This window comes from Adiantum capillus-veneris, unplaced genomic scaffold (genome assembly GCF_014529385.1).
Source record: "Adiantum capillus-veneris isolate H3 unplaced genomic scaffold, ASM1452938v2 Hic_scaffold_269, whole genome shotgun sequence".
In the NCBI taxonomy this organism is placed as follows: Eukaryota; Viridiplantae; Streptophyta; class Polypodiopsida; order Polypodiales; family Pteridaceae; genus Adiantum; species Adiantum capillus-veneris.
Window position 1 is genome coordinate 371,310 of NW_028221398.1, and position 23,001 is coordinate 394,310.

Below are 23,001 nucleotides of genomic sequence, written 5' to 3' on the forward strand. Positions count from 1 at the left end.
AGAGACAGAAAAGCTTTTGCTTTATTTTCGCAAGGCTTTTGATTTTCAGCTTTTGGGGCTCTGCTTTTAGCATCCCTTGTAAATCTATATAATGGTGGTTTGGGCTCTCACTTCTCAGAGCATCTGGACGCAGAGTCTGAGAGTGAGTCCTGACTACTTGCTTGTACTTTGAGTTGCAGATTAATATAAAAAGAAATACCGAAAGGGGCGCCAGTCTTTGGGGCCAATATCTCTAGGCACCGAGCTCCGCCGAGCCAGTGTCGAATCAGTTGTGAACTGTGAATAGTGCCAGTCTTTGGGGCCAATATCTCTAGGCACGGAGCTCCGCCGAGCCAGTGTCGAATCAGTTGTGAACTGTGAATAGTTTGAAGTGAATTCTTGTGGTGTTGCGGTAGATTCTTGACTTGGAGTGTCCAAGTCTGTTATAGTGGTATCAGAGCACGGCTGATTTCTCTTCTACGGGAAATCCGATCCTTCTTACGCGGCACTTATGGCTTTAGACAAAGATCAGTCGACTTCCTCTGCATCCGGAGATGCGGGAAGAGATCACAACGAAGATTCACGCGAAGAGTATGGCCCGCCTCGGCCTACTCAGGCGGAGCTCGAAGAGATGGAGCGTTGACGATTGATCGGCGATGCAACAAAGATGATGCTAAATTTTGCGAAGGACCCGAAATTTGCAAAATTTATGAGCCAAACCTCCTTCGACGAGGTGCATTCACAGTGGTGGCAGACCACGGAACCACCCCTCAAACAGGCACTGAAGTAACCTCCTACTCCAAGGATGTACACAGAGCAAGGATTAGAAGAGGTGGTTGATGCACGAATTGCTCAGCTTTTTGACGCCCAGAACAAAGTAGAAAAGCACGACAGAAAGCAAAAGAAAGGAACTGACTTCTCGGGTTATTTGGGTCGTCAGTCTACATTTGCATCAGCAAGAAAGCAGAAGAAGCGTGTTCGATTTGAAGAAGTACCCAGTTCTTCTTCTTCTTCTTCTTCTGACAGTTCTTCTAGCTCTTTTGACTCGAGCGAAGAAGATAGAAAAGGCAAAAAGAGAAGCAAAAGACAAAGCTTTGGAAAGGGTAAGAAAAAGGCAAAGAAGTCCAAATCTCGCCCAGTTTTTGAGAGTTCTACTGAGGACTCATCTTCGGATAGTTCGGACTCCGATGACCGCAGATTTTATGTAAGGAAGAAGAATTTTTACAAAGCCAATCAGTATGACTTTCTGGAAGATAAAAGCAAGAAAGTCCGAGAGTTCAAAGGTGGACAATCAATTAAATTTGACACGTTTTCTGGTTTTCGAGATGCTTCGAAGGCTTTGGCCTTCATACAATAGTTTGACATAGCTTTCTTTGGAGGGCGTTACTCAGAGCACTCCAAGATTCGGAGGGCTACTTCCTACTTCAGGGGAAATGCTCAAACTGTGCCAGTTAAATGGCTGAAATTTAAAAGGCTTTTTATTTCTTCCTGGTTGACTCGGGAGTACAAACGCGACATTCGAACTGCTTGGAACCATCTTCGGATGACCAAGAGAGATTTATTGGACGCATATTGCGAGACTCTGGAGCTCTTTTCTACCAGCCTCTTCATTTAAGAAGATCTCGTTCAACGACTTGTCCGCTAGATATGTGTGTGTGTGTGTTTGTGTGTGTGTCCCTCCCCCATCCCAGAGGTTGTTATGCAGAAAACGACACTGATAGAAATTCTGCACAAAATGACGAAATAGCCTGTGCAGTACTGCCTGTCGTGGAAACGGAGGCCGAAATGAGCCCAAATCAAAAATCTGAGTAGACTGCGCTCTACGAGCTTGCCCGAAATTTTTGTCAACATGCGAACGCTTGCCAAAGCTCACTAAAATCGGAGAAAGTGAGCAGGCGTGTGCTGGAGCTGTTGGCGACTAAGCCCGGCAGGACGCAACCTGCCCTGATACCAATTGTTGGAGTTAGGGTTGCAGGGAAACGCACACTGTCACAAACGGGAGCGCATAACAATATAAAATATACTCGGATAAATAGAATTTGTCACTTAATACTGAAGCCAAAGGATATAGAGAGAAATAAATAGAGAGAGATAGAGAGAGTGAGAAGATCGACACAGTACTGGGGACCAGAAGATGGGCTGGTCCCCCCCCGTAATAGTATCTTTATTACTGAGGAGAAGTCTATACAAGCACTTGAACCGAACGTATTACCACGCTCGTTCTAGAATAAGACTTGATGGTTCCTGGAAGCCTTGGCTTCTTATTCCTAGGGCAAAACCCTATTCCAAGGAACTTCCGTTCCTTATTCCAAATCCTTGAGAACCAAGGTTCTCGCCTCTGGATCTCACCTTCCAGACTCAGGGCATGACATCCTTGTAACTCTCTTTTCCAACTCTGTTTCCAGAGTCCTCTTCCCGCAGAACAACTCTGCTTTCCCGGACGCGAAGTCCTTACTTGGGAATCTCAACTCCCGGATCACAACTTGAGAGACTACCTCTCTCCAACCCGTGGATCTACTTCCCAAACTTGGGTACAAAACCCTTGGGCTGATCTGGCTCTAGCTCCTCAGAGCGCTTTTCTCCTGCAGAGGCTCATGCCTTCCTCTGCTCCTACTCCCTCACAAAGAGGAAGTACACCTGCAATCAAATACTCAGAGATCATAACATGAAAATCGTACCTTCAAAGTCTCGACGCTCGAAACGCAACTCGGTTCTCAAAAAGCAATTCCTCAGAAGAGATCTCTACATAGAAAATCCTCTCTTCCAATCCTACACACCAAAGAGATGTGTTCTCGGGTTCCTTCTCGTAAATCAGCCCCGTCTACGACGTTTATGGGCTGAAAACAGAGAAAAACAGCAGCTTGTTGCGATGGAAACACGCTCCGTAGGCACTTCTTCGCGAGGGACTCGCGCACTGGGTCTTGGCGACATCTGGTACACTTGGGATAGTCATGGGCATCACCGGCAAACGTCTTCTTTGTGGGTGAACTTTGCAGTAGCATCTCCTTCTTGCAAAAACTGATCCTCCCCTCTTAGTGAGGGCATGTGATGCTTTTATAGCTCCTGGCCACGGGCATGAATAGCTGCTCGCGTAGAGATCGCGGCCTTTTTTTTTTTTGTTTTTTTGCTATTCTGCCAAAAAAAGAGAGAGAAAATGCTGGTTAATCTGTTGCCTTATTTATCAGAAGGATGCCCACTTATTAAGTGGGCGGCCGGGGTATTTTAAAAATAGTCTGAACCTGCCCAAAAACTCAATAAACCTTATAAGTTAAAAACAATGCTTTCACAGCACTTCCTAGACGTCCTTGAATGCAATCACATGCACAATTGCAATGCAGACATAGACTTCCTCGTGGGAAAGCATCTGCTTTCTCGAAAAGCAATCCCGCTTTCTCAAAAAGCATTTGTTTTTCCTCAAAGTTTCCTCTAAACCCATCTTCATTCAAGTGCTTGCTTTTTCCTTGTGCACAATTCTAACACAGTTCGGAATTTCCTCCCGACTATGGATATTCCCTTTCCGATGCACTCATCACCCACCTTGTGACGCATCAGGAATACCCATCACCTAGTCCTTTCCTACCGAACTTACGGTACAATCTCCTTCACGATGCTCTATGTCACCCATCCTATGACGCATCAGAGATGTCCGTTCCCGGATGGTCGGATACTTCTTTCCGATGCTCCCTGTCACCCATCCGATGTGACGCATCAGAAGTACCCGTTCCTGGTGGTGGCCTTACAGATATTCCCGTTCTTAGTGCTCCCGTCATTACTTTGAATGACGCACTAGGAATACTCTGTACTCGGATGTCTCCAGTGAGAGAAGGCCTCTCACTTAAAATTCCAATAATTCATTTAGAATTATTTTTCCTTGGTGTTCCAAGCGAGAAAACCCTCACTTATAAATCCAATAATTCATTTAGAATTATTTTTATGTCAGATAAAGCCAATTTAGCAACACACACAGCTTGGAGAAGACGAAGGAAGCTCAAGGCACACAATAGAGAGTGTGTTACTTAGTGTATAATGGAAAGATTGATAGCCCTAGAGTGATGGGCGTATATTTAATGCACGGGGGAAAAAACCTCCTAAAGAGGGAAAAAATACCCCGGCGGTCCTATTGTGTTCACACACATTACTACCACTCACTACCACATGTATATGGTAACATGCTTCACAAAGTACAATATCCGAAGGTCCTCGTCTCAGGAGTGCTCTTAAGTTAATCTGCTTGAGACTGAGGCCCTAACACTTTATTTATAGGCCCTGGGCCTTCTAAAAGCAGTGTACATGAAAAGCTTCAACCCTCAAAGCATCTGGTCCAAATTCCTAGCACTAAAAGCTGTCAAGGCAAATCGCGAAATTCCGTATGAGTGCCACGGCAACAGCCAACGCGATTTGCGGAAAGTTCTTGCAGCGTGCCACATCAGCATGTCCACGCAAGTTGGGAGTCCTTGCTTTATTTTAATGTTCTTGTGTCCCTTGGGCCCCATCGGACAAGGCCCTTTAGGTTGCAGCAACTTATGAGATTGGATGTCCTTTCATTTTGGCCTCTCGGGTTGGTTCTGCAAGTTGTCAGAACTTCCTGTACATCTTTCAGCGGGGCTCTGACTGTTAGTTTGGGATCTCAAGTCGACTGCCCAATGTGTGTCACAAACTGTTGACGTGTCAAAGCCCTGAAGAATAAAGCCAACTTGTAAATCCTGGCCGAGGGGCCTAAACCCTAAGAAGAACAAGTAATAGAAGAAGAAGTCCTATCATCTTATGGGGACCCCGTCCGATGGGCCCTCAGTGACATAAAGGAAGTAAAATAAAGCAGTACCCACAAAAAAAAAAAGACGTGGCAGTTGTACGGAATTCCGCATAATGCGTTGGCAGCTTTTTGGCATTGCGTTTGGACCAGAAGCTTTTGAGTTTTGAAGGCTTTTCATTGTAACTGCTTTTCAGGGCAAGGGTCTTTAAATATGAGGTTAGGGCTCATTCTCTGGCATGCTTCTTGGAGAAGGTGCAGAGTCTGGAGTTCTGGCTTGCATTGAGTTGATGCAATACAAAAAAATACCGAAAGGGGCGCCAAGGTTTGGGGCCAATACTCTCTGGGGTGGAATTCCGCCGCTCCGTGTCACGTGTGGTCTCTCTCTCTCAGGTTAGTTATTATTTGAAGTGCTTAAAGTTGTGAGTCTATTCTTTTCTATTGGCACGTGATGCCCGTCTTGTGACAGTGGTATCAGAGCATCAGGCGTGTGCTTTTCTGAAAGCACACCGGTCCTACAAAAGAGCAAACAGAGCAATTGGAATTTTTACTTGAAGTATCTTCGGGTCCCGACCCCGGACTTATTAGCCACTCCCACCCTTACTTCATCGCGCATTGGGCGCCCTCCCGTCTTCATCGCTCTGTCTTACAGGGCATAAGCCATAAAGAACCCAAGACATAGAATTCATGGATTCAACAGAATGTTTGCAGTTTCTGCTCAATGAGCTTCACGACATTCTTTTGCGGCATCCTCAGCAGAATCTTTCGATGCTGCAAAGTTTTCAACAATTTTTTGAACTACATGTTACCCCCTCTGATGCCCCAGGTGGTACCTCCTCCTCCGGCATCAGAAAGTACCAGAGCTTCCAATCGGCAACCTTCTCAGCCGTCTGTTCCGATCAGGGGAGTCTTCAGGAATATGGTGCAGCCATCTGACCCTGATCCAGTGCAACCGCCTTTGCCACCGCCATTGCCCCCACCTCCACCACCGCCGCCAAGAGGCTACAATGTTTGGAGCCCATATGGATACCCTTATTATCCATACTCGGGATATGTGCCAAACCAGCCCAAGATTTCAAAGATGGCGGCACTATAGTCAAATTTTTCACTTTTTCCGGGCTGAAAGATCGCAAGAAAACATTGCAGTTCCTACAACAATTCGACAATATCTATGCTTTGGGGAACTATACAGAAGAATCCAAGATTTCTCGAGCAGCGGGATTTCTTAAAGATAATGCTATCCAATGGTGGAGTTCAATCGCGACACAACTGCATGCTCCAAGGACTTGATAAGCTTTCAAGATAGTTTTTGCACGTAGTTACATGACTTCGATCTTTGAAGTCTGGATTTTGGCAGAGTGGGGCAACTTGAAAATGCTTGCCACCGAAACCATGGACGACTATAACCAAAGGTTTCTCGACGTGTACCTTCCGGTGTCCTTCTTTAAGTTCATTTCCTTGGAGGACCAGTGCGAGCCTACACCATTGGACTACCATCACCATTGCACGAATATTGTCTCTCCAAGCAAGTCTCTACCATGCAAGAGCTTATGGACCATGCCGCGGTCGGCTACAAGCTCATGAAAGGAACGTTGGAGTTTACCAAAGAAGAACCTCCGGTCACTAACCAGAACTCCCGGCAACAACGAACAAATTCTCGAGAATCCCATGAAAACCAAAATATAAAGAAATACTGAAAGGGGCGCCAAGGTTTGGGGCCAATACTCTCTGTGGTGGAATTCTGCCACTTCGTGTCGCGTGTGGTCTCTCTCTTTCAATTCAGTTGTTATTTGAAGTGCTTAAAATTGTTCAGTCTGTTCTTTTCTATTGGCACGTGGTGCCCGTCTTGTGACAATGTGACCCCATTATTTAGTTTGGCTTTTAGGTTTCTATTTTGCTTTTTTGTCAAAGTCTGGGTAGGTCAATTTACTATGGTTGCTATTTAAGCAATCCTTAGCCCCCATTGTATACAAATCAGTTATTCATTGCCAAGGTTGGTTGGTTGAGGAGACTCTCTCTCTCTCTCTCTCTCTCTCTCTCTCTCTCTCTCTCTCTCTCTCTCTTTCTCCCCTTGGTCTCTACGCTTCCGCATCGACTTTGACATGGTATCAAAGCCTTGGTGGAGCAAGGCGACACCTTGAAGAGAAGGCGTGGAGAACCTCCCTTTTGTGAGCGGCGTCGATCCCACTCTATTCCTTGGCAGCATCTCAAGAGGCTGGCGTAGGTCCCCCAGCCGGTGCTCTGCTCTCCCTTCATTGCCCTACTGTGGGCGCTAAGCTCTTGTGAAAGATTGCATTTTGAAAGGCGTTCTAATATACTAGCGTTTTTTAGTCCTTTGGAGTCGGCAGCAGAGGTGTCGTTATCGGTGCAGCGTTTTCAAAACGCTTGGCGTAGCAAAGGAGAGCTCACACATTGAAGCAAATGAACATGTTTTGAGAGGCGCCAGCTTAAGGGTGACTCTACCTGTAGGGGATTTGTTGCACCTAATAAGGGCGTTTTGAAACGTTGCCTAGAGAAGGCGGTGGGAGTCAACATTGGCAGTTTTTGCAATAGCCTCGCAATTGTGCATTTTGAATGCTGCTTGCTTAGGGCACCATTTTGATGGGCATCTTGAGATATTGTCCCAACAGTCACAAGCTTCAACATGAGCGTTTTGATATGCAACTTTGGTATTGGACCTCGACCAATTTTGTATGCAAATCATGTACCAAGTTTTGATGGCCGTTCTCGAGAAGCCTCAGCGAAGATGAACCATGACCAAAACCAACAAATGGTTATGGATAGCAGATCAACCATCTAGTTAGTGGCCTATGCTCAACCATAGTTCTCAAGGAAACCTGCAAATTGTTTGGCTTGAGATTGCGAAGCCAAAAGCAAATGTACGAGTTCTCTAGAGGACAACGCAAGGCAAGCTTGACAAGGACGGAAATATCGGTGCTCGGTTAGCTGCCTCGGTACCCACAGGTCCGACAACCATTGTTATAAATGTGACTTGACTCTTTGTTTGCCTCTGGAGTTTGAAGCCAAAGACAAAAGCAGGAACTCACAAAGAAACAAAGGCAAAGGCAAAGGCAAGCTGAACAGAGATAACGATAATAAAGATTTGACAGAGGAGATCAGCGTGGCATACGTGGTGGAGACCACAGCTTGTGAGTGGCAGAGAGGGGCAAACAATGCTCCATATAATTAATTTGGACCAATGTGTTGGAGTTCATGTTATTGGTGTTTGAACCCGTGGATCCGAGTTCAAGGCACATGCATCTGTCAGGGAACCAATCAAACGTATCTAAAACACTATGGATGAGTGCACCAATCCATTGTTGTTGGTCGGATTATGGACAGGATGTGTTTCAAAGTTCATTATCTGGAAAGTATTTTGGACGTGATGTGTTTACAGTTCATGAATCCCCCCCCCCCCCTCTCTCTCTCTCTCTCTCTCTCTACTGTGGGCGTCCCCTTCGGTGCCCTATTTCTGCTAGGAAGATCCTCTCTATTCCTTAGTGTGACGCCCCAGGATCTGGGCGCGTCGGGGAGGGGACGTTTTGTCTTCAAGGGCCCGGCTCGGACGGGACCGGCTCGGGTCGGGGTGTTTCTTCAAGGGGTCCTGGCGCGGACGGCACCGGCTCAGGAGGGCCCGGCTCTGGCTGCCAAAGGCTATAAAAGCACCCTCACTCTCACTCTCGGGCATCAAGAGAGCCAACACCAGAGTTCAGTTCAGCCAAGACAAGGATGCCATAGGAGTAAGAAAAACAAGGCGCCTGTGTTACACCCATGTTGCTGCAGATTTCAGTCACCAAGATGATACCATTGGTGACTCCTATGGCTGCCCTATGTGCATCAGACGTTGCCAGGGCCAAGTAGGCGAGTTCCATCGCAAAGAAGTGCGTTTAGAGATTGTTTCCATTGTGACAAGTTGCTGTTTTTCTCTTGTTTCAGCCTACGAATGTCGTAGACGGTGTAACAGACTTGCACACTCCAAGTCAAGAATCAATCACAATAGCACCAAATAACCACTTCAAAACAATTCACAGATCACAATAGATTTGCATTGGCCCGGCGGAGTTCCGTGCCTAGACATATTGGCCCCAAAGACTGGCGTCCCTTTCGGTATTTCTTTATGTATTAATCAATGATCAAAGTACAAGAGAGCGGTTAGGGTTTCACTCTTAGACTCTGCGTCTAGATGCTCCAAGAAGTGAGCCCTAATCCGTGAATATAAAGATTACAAGGGATGCCCAAAAGCAGAGCCCCAAAAGCTTGAAAGCAAAAGCAGATTCTCTCTCTCTCTCTCTCTCTCTCTCTCTCTCACAATGAGGGCAGAAAAAGCAATTATGCCTTTCTCTCTCTCTATCTTCCAAAGCGTAGCCAAAAGCTGAGATTTGCGTCGCTAAAATTTATTTATTTATTTTTTCCCACCTCCGCGATTTCTGGAAATTAGGGTTTCTGGCAGAAATTAGGGTTTGCAGGAATTTTAGGGTTTTTGGCAGAAATTAGGGTTTCTGCTGTCGGTAGCCACGTACTAGGGACACACATCTAGCACATGTACCAAATCGAGTCACATCACAGGACATCACATGACATTCAACATTCATTCGGATCTTAGACCATGATTTATCGGCAATGTAGCTAGCAATCACATCTAGGTCCAATCGGGACCTCATCGATGTCCGATTGACTAACTCCTATTGCAATCATGTCTATTCGAGATCAATCAGACCAAAAATGCTGCAGTCATTTCGTCTATCAGTTCCTGCACTCAAAAGAAGTCAAGAACAAATCAGTATCATTATCAGGAATTCCATTTCATAAAGTCATCCAGCAGAATAGTGCTAGCTCTCAGTATCCCTGAAGCTCAAAGAGACATCAGTAACTTTAGTATCGAAATCAAGGCATCTGTTGACAAAGGAGCGGAGTGACTCCCCTCTTGTGCATCCCACTGCACCAGATCTCCGGCCAAGCTGAATTCTGGGTTCCATTTGGAGTAGAAAAGCATCGAGGTAAAGTTTCACAATTCGAGGAGTATCTGCTAGATCCTCGTCCTCCATCCACTTCGCATCAAATGCAGGATAGTTTTTGAACTTAACCAAGAACTGCCTTCGGACTTTACCTTTCTTCGTATCCCTATGTGCCAAAATCTGGTCAGGAACAAGGGTCTCCTCGTTTTCTTCCACTTAGGGTTGCTCATGAGGCTCCCCATCATCAGGCACATCACCCTTAAAAGGTTTCAAGAGACTTACATGGAATGCATCGTGAATCCTCTAAGTATCTGGCAGTTTCAATCAAAAGGAGACATCATTTATTTTTTCAATGATCTGGAAAGGTCCGTAGTATCGCATACTAAGCTTTGGAAAAAGCCTCTCCTTTCCCTAGGCGTGCCTTCTCAAAACGTAAGAGCACCCAATCATCCTCCTTCAATTTTAAGTCGCGACGATGGCGATCCGTTGCCTTTTTTTGTCGTTCTTGAGACTCTTGCAAAGTCTCGCGAACCTTGGCAAAAGCCGTATCCAAATCTTGCGAATATTCATCCGCTTCAAATATCTAATCTTTCGTGCTCCGGAAGGATGGAACCTTCGCAGCACTTTCCACAATCTCAAATGGCGTCTTTCCCGTCGAAGAGTGTATCGTGCTATTGTAGGCAAATCCCACCAAAGGTAAGTTCTTTTCCCATTGAGTCTTCTGATCCGAGATACAAGACTTCAATAAATCTAAAACCACTGAATTTGCAACAAAAGAAGCTAACAGAAGGCTTGGGCTCAGAGAGTTCTACGACCAAGAGCCATGTGGAGTAGATTATCAAAAAGCTTATGAGATCCTATCCACCATCAAGGAAGATGGAACAGCCCACGATGACGAGAACTGCGACCGTGTGCTAATGTTCTCCCAAATTGCCTTCCAAAACAAACTCATAAATCTGGGGTCTCTGTCGGAGACAATCGTCTCAGACGTGCCATGTAATCGAAAATCATCGTGATCATTCTGTGTTCTCGGGAGATCAAAAATGAAATCCATTGCAATACTTTCCCAGGGGTGGGTGGGTATGGGTAAAGGCTGTAACAATCCCTGTGCCTTATGCCTGTCAAACTTGACCTTCTGGCATACTGCGCACAAACTCTTCCACATCCTTTTCAAGTCTCGGCCAAAAGAAGTATCTCTCTCCCCCTTTCATGGTGGTAGCAATGCCGCGGTGACTCGTAAAAGGTGGACAGTGGCATTTAGTCATAACCTTTTCCCTCAACGGCTGTGTAACGCACAACATGGTTTTTCTCATCAAGTAGCCTTCCCGAAGGGAGTATCCTGCTACTGTCTCCCCATCCCGTATCCGTGTGTAAATATCTACAAAATCTGTATCTGTGGCATACTGATCGACCATATCCTCGAAGCTCCTATGATGTATCGCGGAAATAGCTAGAACCAATGGCTTCCGAGACAAAGCATCTGCGACCACATTCTTCTGTCCCTGCACATGGACAATCTGGAAGTGAAACTGTGACAAGATGTTCGCCCACCGCATGTGCTTTTCCGAAAGGTGCTTCTATGACAAGAAGTAGCGCAAACTCTGATGGTCTGTAAAGACAGTAAAATCCGCTCCGAGTCTATAGAATTCTGTGTTTTTTTTTGTGTGAGAGAGAAGAGCAACTATTTGTAATTGAGTTTTCTTCACATGAAGAGCAATAGTGCAAGGTTTCAGGAAAGAAGACAAAGCAACATGCATATTTGCCACATCACACCCATTAGTGGGCCTTCTTGCACCTTTGAGCGCTTATCAATAGTGCCAAGATCCACCCAACATCACCGCCACTAAGTACCTTTCCATTTACCTGCCCACAACTACTCTCGGCTAACCTTTACCACTACCTTGATCGTCAATAATTGCATGCTACTAGCCCCAACTACTTACGCCATTTGGAGCATCACCACCAGCTCACCATTGGAGCTGAAAAATCACTTATTGCAGGCCCACGTAGTCATGAACTTGCGTTCTACTCGCAGTGCCTCATCTTCTCCACCCGTTGTCGCGCAAATTGCTTCAGAGAAACTCTATATCTCACCATCAAATTGCTTTGTAGCACTTATAGCCCTTGCTTGTGTGCGTCCATCAGCTCGTCCCATAGCATCTTGTAAACAACTCCATTGCTTCAGCCGTACTCGGGTGTGATCTCATCACAAGCTCCTCAAAGCACCTGTAGTCGTAGACAACTACCACTTTTTGCCAGTAGTAGCAATGTAGAGTGTGAAGAGTTGCTGCATTTGTGCTAGACATCAGATTTGCACCACCACAATTGCACCGAGTGCGTCATTGCAATGCCAATTGTCATCAATAGCAGCACCAAAGGCTACCTTACAAGTGTTGCACCTTGTCTTGTTGATTGTTGTGTGGTGGGCATTGTCAGCTTTGAAAGTAATAAGGTTTCTAACCCTTTGAAACCTTCCAAGAGGTCTTTCACAATTGATTGGAGAGTGTCTCCTATTTGGCCACATATGCATGTAATTGTATGCACACATTTTTATCGTTTCTCTCGCTCGGTTTTAAACACACCCATCAAAATATTTGTAAGATTCGTAAGCATGTACATTCTCTTTCACGTGTGCACAAACACGACACAAAGTGTATGTGTGCTTCCACCCAATCAATTATGAAGCTTGTAACCCTGACAAAATGAATCGACAAACAACAAGAAGAAACCCACGAAGATGAAGAAGAACCAATGATGGTGAAGCATCATGACGACTCAATGAGCTGCATTACATCAAATCCATGTGAATGAATGAACATTATGATGGTTGTATCTCTTTAGGACTACCTTGTGAACCTAGCACATGAGATTAAAAAGTTAAAAACACCATTTGAACCATGGTGATGAATCTATGTAGAACCACCATGATGAATAAGTGTTTTCCATGCCTAGATGTATCAGTAGTATCGTGGAAGTACACTACCTATGATAACCAAGAACCATGAGTCATGAGCATTATCTCAATCACTTTAAAAATCTCCTCAAGTCTGGCTTAAGGGGGCGTTTGTTGAAATTAAGCCCAATTTGTTGTTTGTGTGGGAAACGCCTTTAACAATCTATGAAGGATGAGATGATAAGATGGTCCAATAAGAGAAGAGTGCAACCTCTCTAGCCAATGGAGCTAAATACCTATTTAAGAGGCCTATGTGAATGAGGATTATGCACGTTGAGTCATTTTCATTGTGTCTACACAAAACGTAACTTGCCTTAAGCTTACAACTCTAATTCTCATCACATTAACCCTAATGGGAGTTTGAGGCTACATCCTCCATAGTAAGCTCACTCATGGTGCAATGGAGAACATGATCCTCCCAAGAAGAGAGAGAGAGAGAGAGAGATGTAGTGAGCACATGAGTAGTGATCCTCGCATTTGATGGCAATAAGGTTTTTATTTGAACAAAGATGTTGAGAATGGTTGAAAGACCACAAAAAGGAGCTACAATTATTAACCTCTTCATGCTATGACTTATGGTAGCATATTCGAAGCTTAGAATACTTTTTGAAGGCACTCACAATGCATTATGGACAAAGTGGTGTACATATTTGGGGGCTAGAATTCCTCCATCCATGTCAAACAAGGATAGGTTTCTTGCAAGTTTTGGGAGTATTCTGTGCAGTAAGGTGAAGCTTAAGCAACCAAAGACTTTTGAAGAAATAGCTAAAAATTGCAAAGAGTAAAGAATGGAAAGTAGAGCTCCTTAGTCAACTTGGAATCAATCTCAAATTAATGTTGAGCAACCAAAGACTTTTTAAGTTTTGAGAGTATAGTCTATGCTTAAGGTGAAGCTTAAGCAACCAAGGACTTTTGAAGTAGTTAAAATCGCAAAGAGTTAAGAATGGAAATTAGAGCGCCTTAGTCAACTTGGAATCAATCTCAAATTAATTTTGAGCCAAAGGTTGAAGTGAAAGTTGTAAAGCAACCAAGGGTCCTCGTCAAAGAGCCACATTATAATTGACAAGCTTCTCATTATGTGCGTGCTTTGTTTAAGGAGATGCAAGAGGTTGTGTGTCTTATGAAGAATCTTATTGTACATATGATGAGAGGTGGAAGAGGTTAAATGTAAGGATATGGTTGTGGATTTTAAAGTAATGAGGGATTTACAGGTGGTAGAGGAAGAGGCATGTCAGAAAGAGGGGATATGTTCCAATATTACAATTGTGGTGAATGTGGAAATGAAAGCTCTCAATGTGACAAGCCAAAGAGAGTTGGTGGTGATATGTTTCCTCTTCCATCACAAGTTCCTTCTTGAACTCAAGACTATGGTATTGAGATAAAGGAGAAGCAGGACCAAGTGGCCTGATAGCTGAAGAGAAGGGCAAGGCAAAGGTGGTAAGCACAATCAATTTGAAGAAACACAAAGATGATTCAAGATTTATGGTAATGCATGTAGGTAAGAGGTCTACAAAAGATCATGAAATGAGTGACACAAGTCCTAGCCATAAAAGACGAAAACCACCCCCCCCAAAAAAAAAAAAAGCTGCGATCTCTACGCAGGCAGCCAGTGCTCTGCTATCTTTGGCGTGGCTAGGGAGCCATAAAAGCATCACACGCCCTCTCCGAGAGGGAAGACCTGTTTTCGCGAGGAGATGCTGCTGGCGATTTCAGCCGCAAAGAAGACATTGCCGGTGATGCCTATGGCTGCCCCAAATGTCGTCAAACCCAGTGCGGAAGAAGTGCGTACGGAGCATGTTTCCATCGCGACAAGCTGCTGTTTTTCTTTGTTTTCAGCCCATAAATGTCGTAGACGGGGCTGATTTACGAGAAGGAACCCGAGAACACACCTCTTTTGTGTGTAGGATTGGAAGAGAGGATTTTCTGTGTAGAGATCTCTTCCGGGAATTGGTTTTCGAGAACGGAGTTGCGTTTCGAGCATCGAGACTTTGAAGGTAACAATTTTCATGATATGATCTCTAAGTATTTGTTTGCAGGTGTACTTCCTCTTAGTGAGGGAGTAGGAGCAAAGGAAGGCATGAGCCTCTGTAGGAGTCTGAGGAACTAGAGCCAGATCAGCCCAAGGGTTTCGTACCGAGTTTGGGACGTAGATCCTCGGATCTGAGAGTGGTAGACTCTCAAGTTAGGGATCTGGAAGTTGAGATTCCCAAGGAAGGACTTTGCGTCCGAGAATGCAGAGTTGTTATGCGGGAAGAGGATTCTGGAAACAGAGTCGGGAAAAAGAGTTGCAGGGATGCCATGCCCTGAGTCTGGAACCAGAGGCGAGAACCTTGGTTCTCGAGGATTTGGAATAAGGAATAGAAGTTCGTTTTGCCCTAGGAATAGGAAGTTGAGGCTTCCGAGAACCATCAAGTCTTATTCTAGAACGAACGTAGTAATGTGTTCGGTTCAAGTTCTTGTATAGACTTTTCCTCAGTAATAAAGATACTATTACGGGGGGCACCAGCCCATCTTGTGGTCCCCAGTACTGTGTCGATCTTCTCACTCTCTATCTGTTTCTCTGGCTTCAGTATTAAGTGATAAATTCTATTTATATGAGTATATTCTATATTGCTATGCGCTCCCGTTTGTGATAGAGGGAATGTCACAAGTTGGTGACTGTGCCCAACTTAAGAAATGGCCAAGAGGACAAGGGAACTGAACCCAGAAAGGGTGGCCAAGGGGCCTAAAAGAAAAGGGGGGTTAAGAGTTTTAATAAACCTAACCCTACCAACTTATGGAGCACGGCTTACGGGCCTAAAACTTTAAATATCAAAAGCTTGATCTCTAACGCTGATTTCTGTAAATCGCGCTGGCATTGTTGACATGGCAGGCTGTACGGATTTCCGCTTTTCACGCTGGCAGATTTTGGCTGCTTCTGCATAGGCTTTTGAGGGCAGATGCTTTTTTGTGTTTGTGCTTTTAGGACTGATGCTTTTGGGTTTTACTTTGGGCATCCTTTGTTTGTTTATAAGTGCCCTAGGGCCACTGCTCGGAGAACATGACGTAGAGTCTCGGAGAGAGTTGGACCTTAGGGGAGTTGTACCTTTGCGAAGCAATAATAAAGAAATACCAAAAGGGGCGGTAGCCTTAGGGGCTAGTGCATCTTGGCTCGGAACCAAGGTGGCCCGTACGTTGGATCCGTACAGTACGGATCCGTACCGTACGGATTCAATATGCATAGGGTTTTATTATTATTATTATTATAATAAATAAATTTTATAAATAAATTTTCTCGGGTGGTGGTGGTTTCTCCTCCTCTTAAGTTCCATTGCTATTATTGACATGTGGTATGGACAATTGTGTCCCAAGTTCGTATCATGGACCATGGTAGGTCACTTGATTGATGTTTAATGCCATATAGACATATAGAGTGATATATTTGTAGGCTTCTCTCATGAAATTCCTATTTTCTTCCTAATTTTTAAGGGATTTTTTGGTGCGTATTTTTACGTACCTTAAACCTCAATCCATACAGGACTGCGTACCTTACGTACCGTATACGTACAAAAATTTTAGTGGTTCACCTTGCTCGGGAACTTATACCGTGCCTCTCTCTCTCTCTCTCTCTCTCTCTCTAGAAATTGAATTTGGCAGATTTAGGGGAATCCCACCTGAGAGCAGAATTTGCAAGTTATGCGGAATGGAGCCGGAGACAGAATTACACTACATATGCCATTGCACCGTATACTATGAGATACGTGGGCGTTTCCATTGCCTATTTAAAGAAGGCTTTGGACCTCTAGATAGAGTCATGCAATACCAAGATCAAAGGTGCTTAGGCCTGTACCTACTGGAACTACATCGGCACAGGATAATCTAATGAGAAGAGAAAGAGCACTACAGCCTCAGAGGCAGATCACAGATTTCTTCGGATCGAGAGAAGCAGGAATGGAAGGAGAAGCAAGAGGCCAGCAGCAAGCACAAAGGAGTACCCACATTCATACCAAAGGCACCCTCATTGATAGGGCGATTGAGCTTAGGAAATCGAGACGGCCACGACCGAGATGCAGAAGCTCACTTCATCGGAGGAGATTACAACGAAGGATTAGAAGTATTCTAGCCAGACACCAAGAATGCTCCTAAGAAATTTATCAAATATTTTGTATTTAGTTTTTCGCATTTATTTTCACACTTTGATTATGGTTGACATAGCTTGTTATTTGATTCAGTAAATTGTATGAGTTTTTAACTCAAGTGCTTATGGGGGGAGGTTTGAATGAAGGTCTAGAGCACCAAAGGTAAGTCACAAGCTCAACATCTAAGGAGCTTCCTGAGGTAACGGCGAAGTGATTTAAGTTCAATGAATCTTTAAGCAGCTGTCAATTCACCTTGCACAAGCTGTAGGTCCAAAGGGACAAGCAAAGAAGTCTGAAGAGCGAGACCCACGACCTAGGAGAGTCTTGCAATGTTGGAATTGCGGTGAGTCTGGACATGGGATGTATAATTGTCCTTGGCCCCGTGGGGAGCCAGGGAGACCTAACTTGAATTACCCAGTGATGAATGCAGGTGAAGGAACTAGTCAGAAACCACGGCTTATACAAAGGCCAAATGGAGCAAGACATCCACAAGGAGTGGAAGGAGTTCCACCTTTGCCAGACCAAATGTGCATGTGGTAGAGGTGACAAATTCAAGAGAGGTTGACATGGAAGAAAATGGCATTAAGCGTGGCCGAGGGAAAGGTAAGGAGAAAGAAGGAGTTACATCACAAAGTGACCATGGACGAGAAAAGAAGGCAAAGGAGACCAAGGAAGCTAAGAGGACTCGACGTCGTATCAACAACTCAAGACTTTCCTCTTGGACATGGAATGGCTCCATAAACTTGTTGGAAGACATGAGAGGTAAGGGTCCTGATATCTCATGGCCTCAATTTCTTGCATTATGTCCACAAGTTAGGAGGGATTTAACAAGGGCAGTTAGCACTAGGAGAAAGGTAAAAGAGAGTGTGCCTGTTGTAAAAATTGCACATGCTGAAATGAATGAGGACATTACACCTGTGCTAGATTGTTACATCAAAGGGAGATTGGTTAGGAAAGGTCTAGTGGATGGGGGTGCACAATTTGCATCATGACAGAGGGACTCATGCAAAAACTAGGCATGCACATCCATGAGACACCTGAAATTAAGGTCAAGATGGCAAACAATAGCAAGGCTAGGTGCGTAGGCATTTGTAAAAATGTTTTTGTGGAGGCCTTTGGCATTAAGAAGGCAGTGGATTTCTATGTCATGTCTACCAAAGGAAATGGTTACCCATTTATCCTAGGGAGACCATGGCTAATGAAAATGCGAGCTTTGCAGGATTGGGAGAGTGGAAAGCTAATTTGCAGGAATGACAATCATAAGAAGGTTGTCTTTGACATGAAGGAGCAACGCCAAGAGGAGCTCCATGAAGAATCATCTCAAAGTGAGACGGAAGAAGGTTGGACCGAAACACTTCAGAAGAAGAAAGTAGCGGCAGCATTACTGAAGAGGAGTCTTCCATCGAAGTCATGGGGGTAAGGTTTAAGCCAAACACCAAGAGACCTCTTGTCAAGGTTTGGAGGAGGTAGGTTCCCAAGAGAACCAAAAGTGGAAGATGAAGAATGCTAGAAGGTATGCTATCTACAACACTTACAAAGGATGAAAGAGAGGAGTTCAAATGTGTGCTAAGGAAATTTCCTAGGCTTTTTGCTAAAGACTACACCGATGTGCGTGGAGTAGATGCTGTTCAACACAAAATTGAGTTGAAGCCAGAGGCCACACCTAAAGCTCAGAAGCTACGAAGGCTAGGAGTCATCAAGGAGCAGGCTCTACTCAAGGAGGTAAGAAAGCTTCTAGCAGCAGGTTTCATTTATCCAGTGGAGAATTCAGAGTGGGTCTCTCCGTTGTTGTCACTCCTAAGAAAAACGGCAAGTGGAGGGTGTGTGTGGATTACCGTCCACTCAATGAGGCAACAAAAAGAGATCACTTTCCCCTCCCATTTCAGGATGAGATACTAAATGAGGTAGCTGGTCATGAGAAGTACACTGTGTGTGATGGCTACTCAGGTTACTTTCAAATAGGGATCACATTGGAAGATCAATTTGAAAACAACCTTTATCACTCCTTGGGGTTGTTATGCTTTTAGAGTCATGCCATTTGGTCTGACAAATGCTCCTGCAACATTCCAACGTTTCATGAACATGTGGTGTTTCAAGCATTCTTTGGAAAGTCAATTAGGGTGTTCATTGATGATTTCTGCATTTATAGCTCAAAATCATTGCATCTACAAAGGGTAGAAGAAGGTTTAAAGAAGCTCTACGACATGGGAGGTCAACTCAACCCGACAAGTGCCACATAGGTGAGGATGAAGTGATCTTGCTGGTCACAAGGTTTCCTATAAAGGCATTGAGGTGGATCCTTCAAAGGCAAAGGCTCTTATTGAGCTACCATCACCGAAGAGTCTTAAGGAGGTCATCTCATTCATTCAAAGGTGAAGTATATGTCACGCTTCATTCACTTAGCCTCGGAGTTGTTACTTCATCCTTTGCAAAAGTTGACACAACAAGTAGAATTTGCATGGTCTGATGAGCTTGAAGAGTATTTTTGTAACATTAAAGTCATTTTGTCAGAGCTACCAACACTCATGCCTCCTTGTTGGGAGTACACATTCTTTGTTAGCTCTAGTGTTGGGAAGGAAACAATTGGTGCTGTGTTGCTACAACAAGATCCCCACAGTACAAGGATGCGACCCATCTACTTTGCTAGTAGGGTCATGAATGCTTTGGAGAGAGGCTACACAGAAGCAGAACTCATGATGCTTTCTCTCATGTTTGCGGTGAGAAAGTTTAGATCCTACTTGCTACCAAAACCTTTTGTAATTCTCACTGCAGAAAATTTGTTCCCTTGGGTGTCATCTCAAATGAATCTTAGTACTAGGATCTCAAAGTGGATTATGGAGTTGCAAGAGTTTCAATACTCTTTCAAGGTAGAAGATAGTGTGCGTGCACAATTGGCAGGGATTCTCACTTATAGGGTACATGAGAAGGAATTAAGGTGCCTGAAGTAAAGACCCTACCATTGCCACCACCAAAAAGTATTCCTAATGCTTTTACCTTGTTCTTTGATGGAGCTTTTCGACGAGCCACAGGAAAAGCAGGGGGAGGGCTAGTGTTGCTCAACCCAAGTGGAGAGGTGGTCATGAAAGAGAAGGTCAATCTACCAGGTTCAACTAGCAACAATGAAGCAAAATACGACACACTACTTCATGGTTTGAAGATGTGCATTGGCCAAGGGATAAACGTCTCATGGTAAAGGAGATGCACTTCTCATTGTTAAACAGATTTTAGGCATTTGGGCATGCAAGAATGAAAGCTTAAGGACAAAAGTTCATGCCATTCGTAGGATGTTTAATCAATTTGAAGAAGTGCAACTATATCATATTCCTAGGAAACAAAATGAAGATGCCGATTTACTTGCACAACAAGCAGTTACATGTGTTGAGAAAGAAGTGCAGGTCATCATGGTGGCAGCAGCTGTCAAGCAACCGAGATACCAGGGATTGGAGTCATTGGCTCCCATTATTGGCTACATTTTGGAGGGTGAGTTTCCACAAGACTTCACTAAAGCTCAGAAGAGGAGACTCATGAAGAAGGCAAGTTTCTATCTCTTTCTAGAAGGCTCCCTCTATCAAAGAGGGAAGGATCAAGTGTGCAGAAGAGTACCAACTATCGAGGAAATTCCAGCCATTCTAAAAGGTTTGCATGAAGAGGCATGTGGTGGTCATTTTGCCCAAGAATTAACTGTGAAGAAGATTTTGCTTGCGGGGTATGTTTGGCCAAGTTTGCATGTGGATGTCAACATTGGTGTAAAAGCTGTCACAATTGTCAGATAAATGGAAATAGAAGGTTGGTGCATGGCCCGAGGCAAATAGTGCTTGCAAATGGACCCTTTGAAAAGTGGGGCATTGATGCTATGGGTCCTTGCCTAGGACAAAAAATGGTAAACTCTACATTTAGTGGCTGTAGACTATATGACTAGGTGGGTGGAAGCACAAAGTGTGGCAAGGTAAATGAGAGAACAGTGAGCAAATTTGTGTACACTCACATTTGTTGCAGATTTGGCACACCTTTGGAGATTGTTTCTGATAATGGTCCAGGGTTTAAGAAGGGCTTGCTCACAGAAGTCTGTGAAGAACTTCACATTCTACATCGTCATAGTACACCCTACTATCCCAATCAAATGGTTTGGTAAAAGAAGCTAATGGTGTCATTGCAGGCATCATTAGAAAGATGGTGAAAACAAGACAAAGTTGTGGGATGACTTCTTGGATGGTGCCTTGTGGGCATATCGAACCACATATAGGGAAGCCACGGAGTTCACACCATTTCACTTGGTCTATGGTCAAGAGGCTTTACAGCCATGAGCTCAACATTCCAACAATGCGACTTCATGGCAAAGCAGCACAAGATGATCAAGAAGTATGGATGGATCGACTTCTTACCTTAGTGGAGCTTGAGTGGAAAAGAGAAGCAGCATACGAGTGCTACAAGAGGAAAGCTACACAGGAGAAGGAAAGCACGACAAGAAACTGAAGGACAAAGGCATCAATGAAGGAGATTTGTGCTAAGGTATGACAATCGACTCGATAATCGTTTTGATGCCAAATTTGAAACTAGATGGCAGGGGCCATACATAGTCAAGAAGGCTTTCAATTCAAGTTACTATCAACTTATGGACTTGAATGGGAAAGAGCACTCCAGGAAGGTAAACGGGTATCGCTTGAAGCCTTATTTGAGTCGCTTCTACCAAAGGATCTACCAAAGATCTGTCAAAAGGGCAGCTGTCTCATGTAAGTATTGTTACATGAAGCATGAGTGTAACTCCAGCAAAATTCGAGGGGCCAAAACAATGAAGATCTTTTCAAGGACTCTGAAGCACTCTCTTTGGAAAAGATGCTCTATGATGGTACATGAATATACCATCATCCTGGGGGAGGGCTAATGATAGCCGTTTTTTCGGCTCTCCAAATTGCCATAGTGAGTTACCTCACCCTACCAAATTCACCCAAACACTATGGCTATCCCTACCATTTCACTGTACATAGGCGTGTGTGAGTTAGGGGACTTTTCCCATATCTTCTTAAAAACCCTCAGCTAGCTAGTCACTGGGCTAGTTGAGTCAAAAAAATAAATAAAATAAAAAATAAAATATATTATGGCCATTTGTGTGTAAATATTTCATTGTATATATGGCCTAAATATAGGGATTTTTATAATTATTCTGGTATTTTATTTAAATATTTCTACTTAGGTGTGTGTTTTATTAAACCTATGTACACCTTCTTTCATCCTCTTACACCATAATTATATTTTGCCAATGGTACATACTCTAACCTCATATTTTTCTTTTATACAAATCACCCCAAATTTTCACCCTCACCCTCGTGAAAACAAAAAATTGATTTCTACTCATTGGTTACGTTTATTATATTATTTACTTGCATACCTTTTCCTCTTTCACCCAAAATAATTCAAGAGGGACCATATCATATGATTCCAATATCTTTCCATATCCATAACTCCTCCATATTTTTATTATTATTTTTACTCATTATTCTAACACCATGTGCTCATTGAGCTAAAGTCCATGAATAGTCCATACACTAGTCCCACCATGTATATATCTCTCTTATTCACAATAATCCTCCTCCATGCATGGGTAAAGGGCAACTTGGATGCTTTGTATTATAATATGACAAAGGAGGGGCTCACTCTTGGATGCATTGTACAAATTCAACAAAGGAGGGGGCCACTAAAAGACTTTTGCAGGCATAAAAATAGGCTTTTTGGTGAGAATTTTGGCACCTATCTCCACTCCGAATTTGGAGCGGTGGTCAAAAGAGAAAATGTAGCCCACGCTCTGAATAATCACCTCAAAGTTTTTCATGATTTTTTGGAGCTACAAGAGGTGAGCTATGATTTTTTGAGTGGACCCCAGTTTGCCCACTTTTCTCACAAGTAGCCCTTAGTCTTCTCTCACCCTTCCACACACCTACTCACTCTTACACATTCTTCCCTCTCCTTCCCTCACTCAAAACTGCAATTTCCATGGCTTCTCCCACCTCTTCACATTACCTTCTCTCTCATCCCTATAGTTCTTTTATGAACCTTCTACATACATACACCCTCTCCATGTCTCTCTCTACTGCTTCTATGTTACAATTTCATTTACCTCTCCTAAAAATATCTAAAATTCAGCATCTTAACCATGATAACTTCTGCAAATTGAGGATTTTTCATCAACAAATCCTCTTTTCATCGTGGTGGTCAACCGTGGCGCGTGGCGTAAAGAAGCGAAGAAGAAGA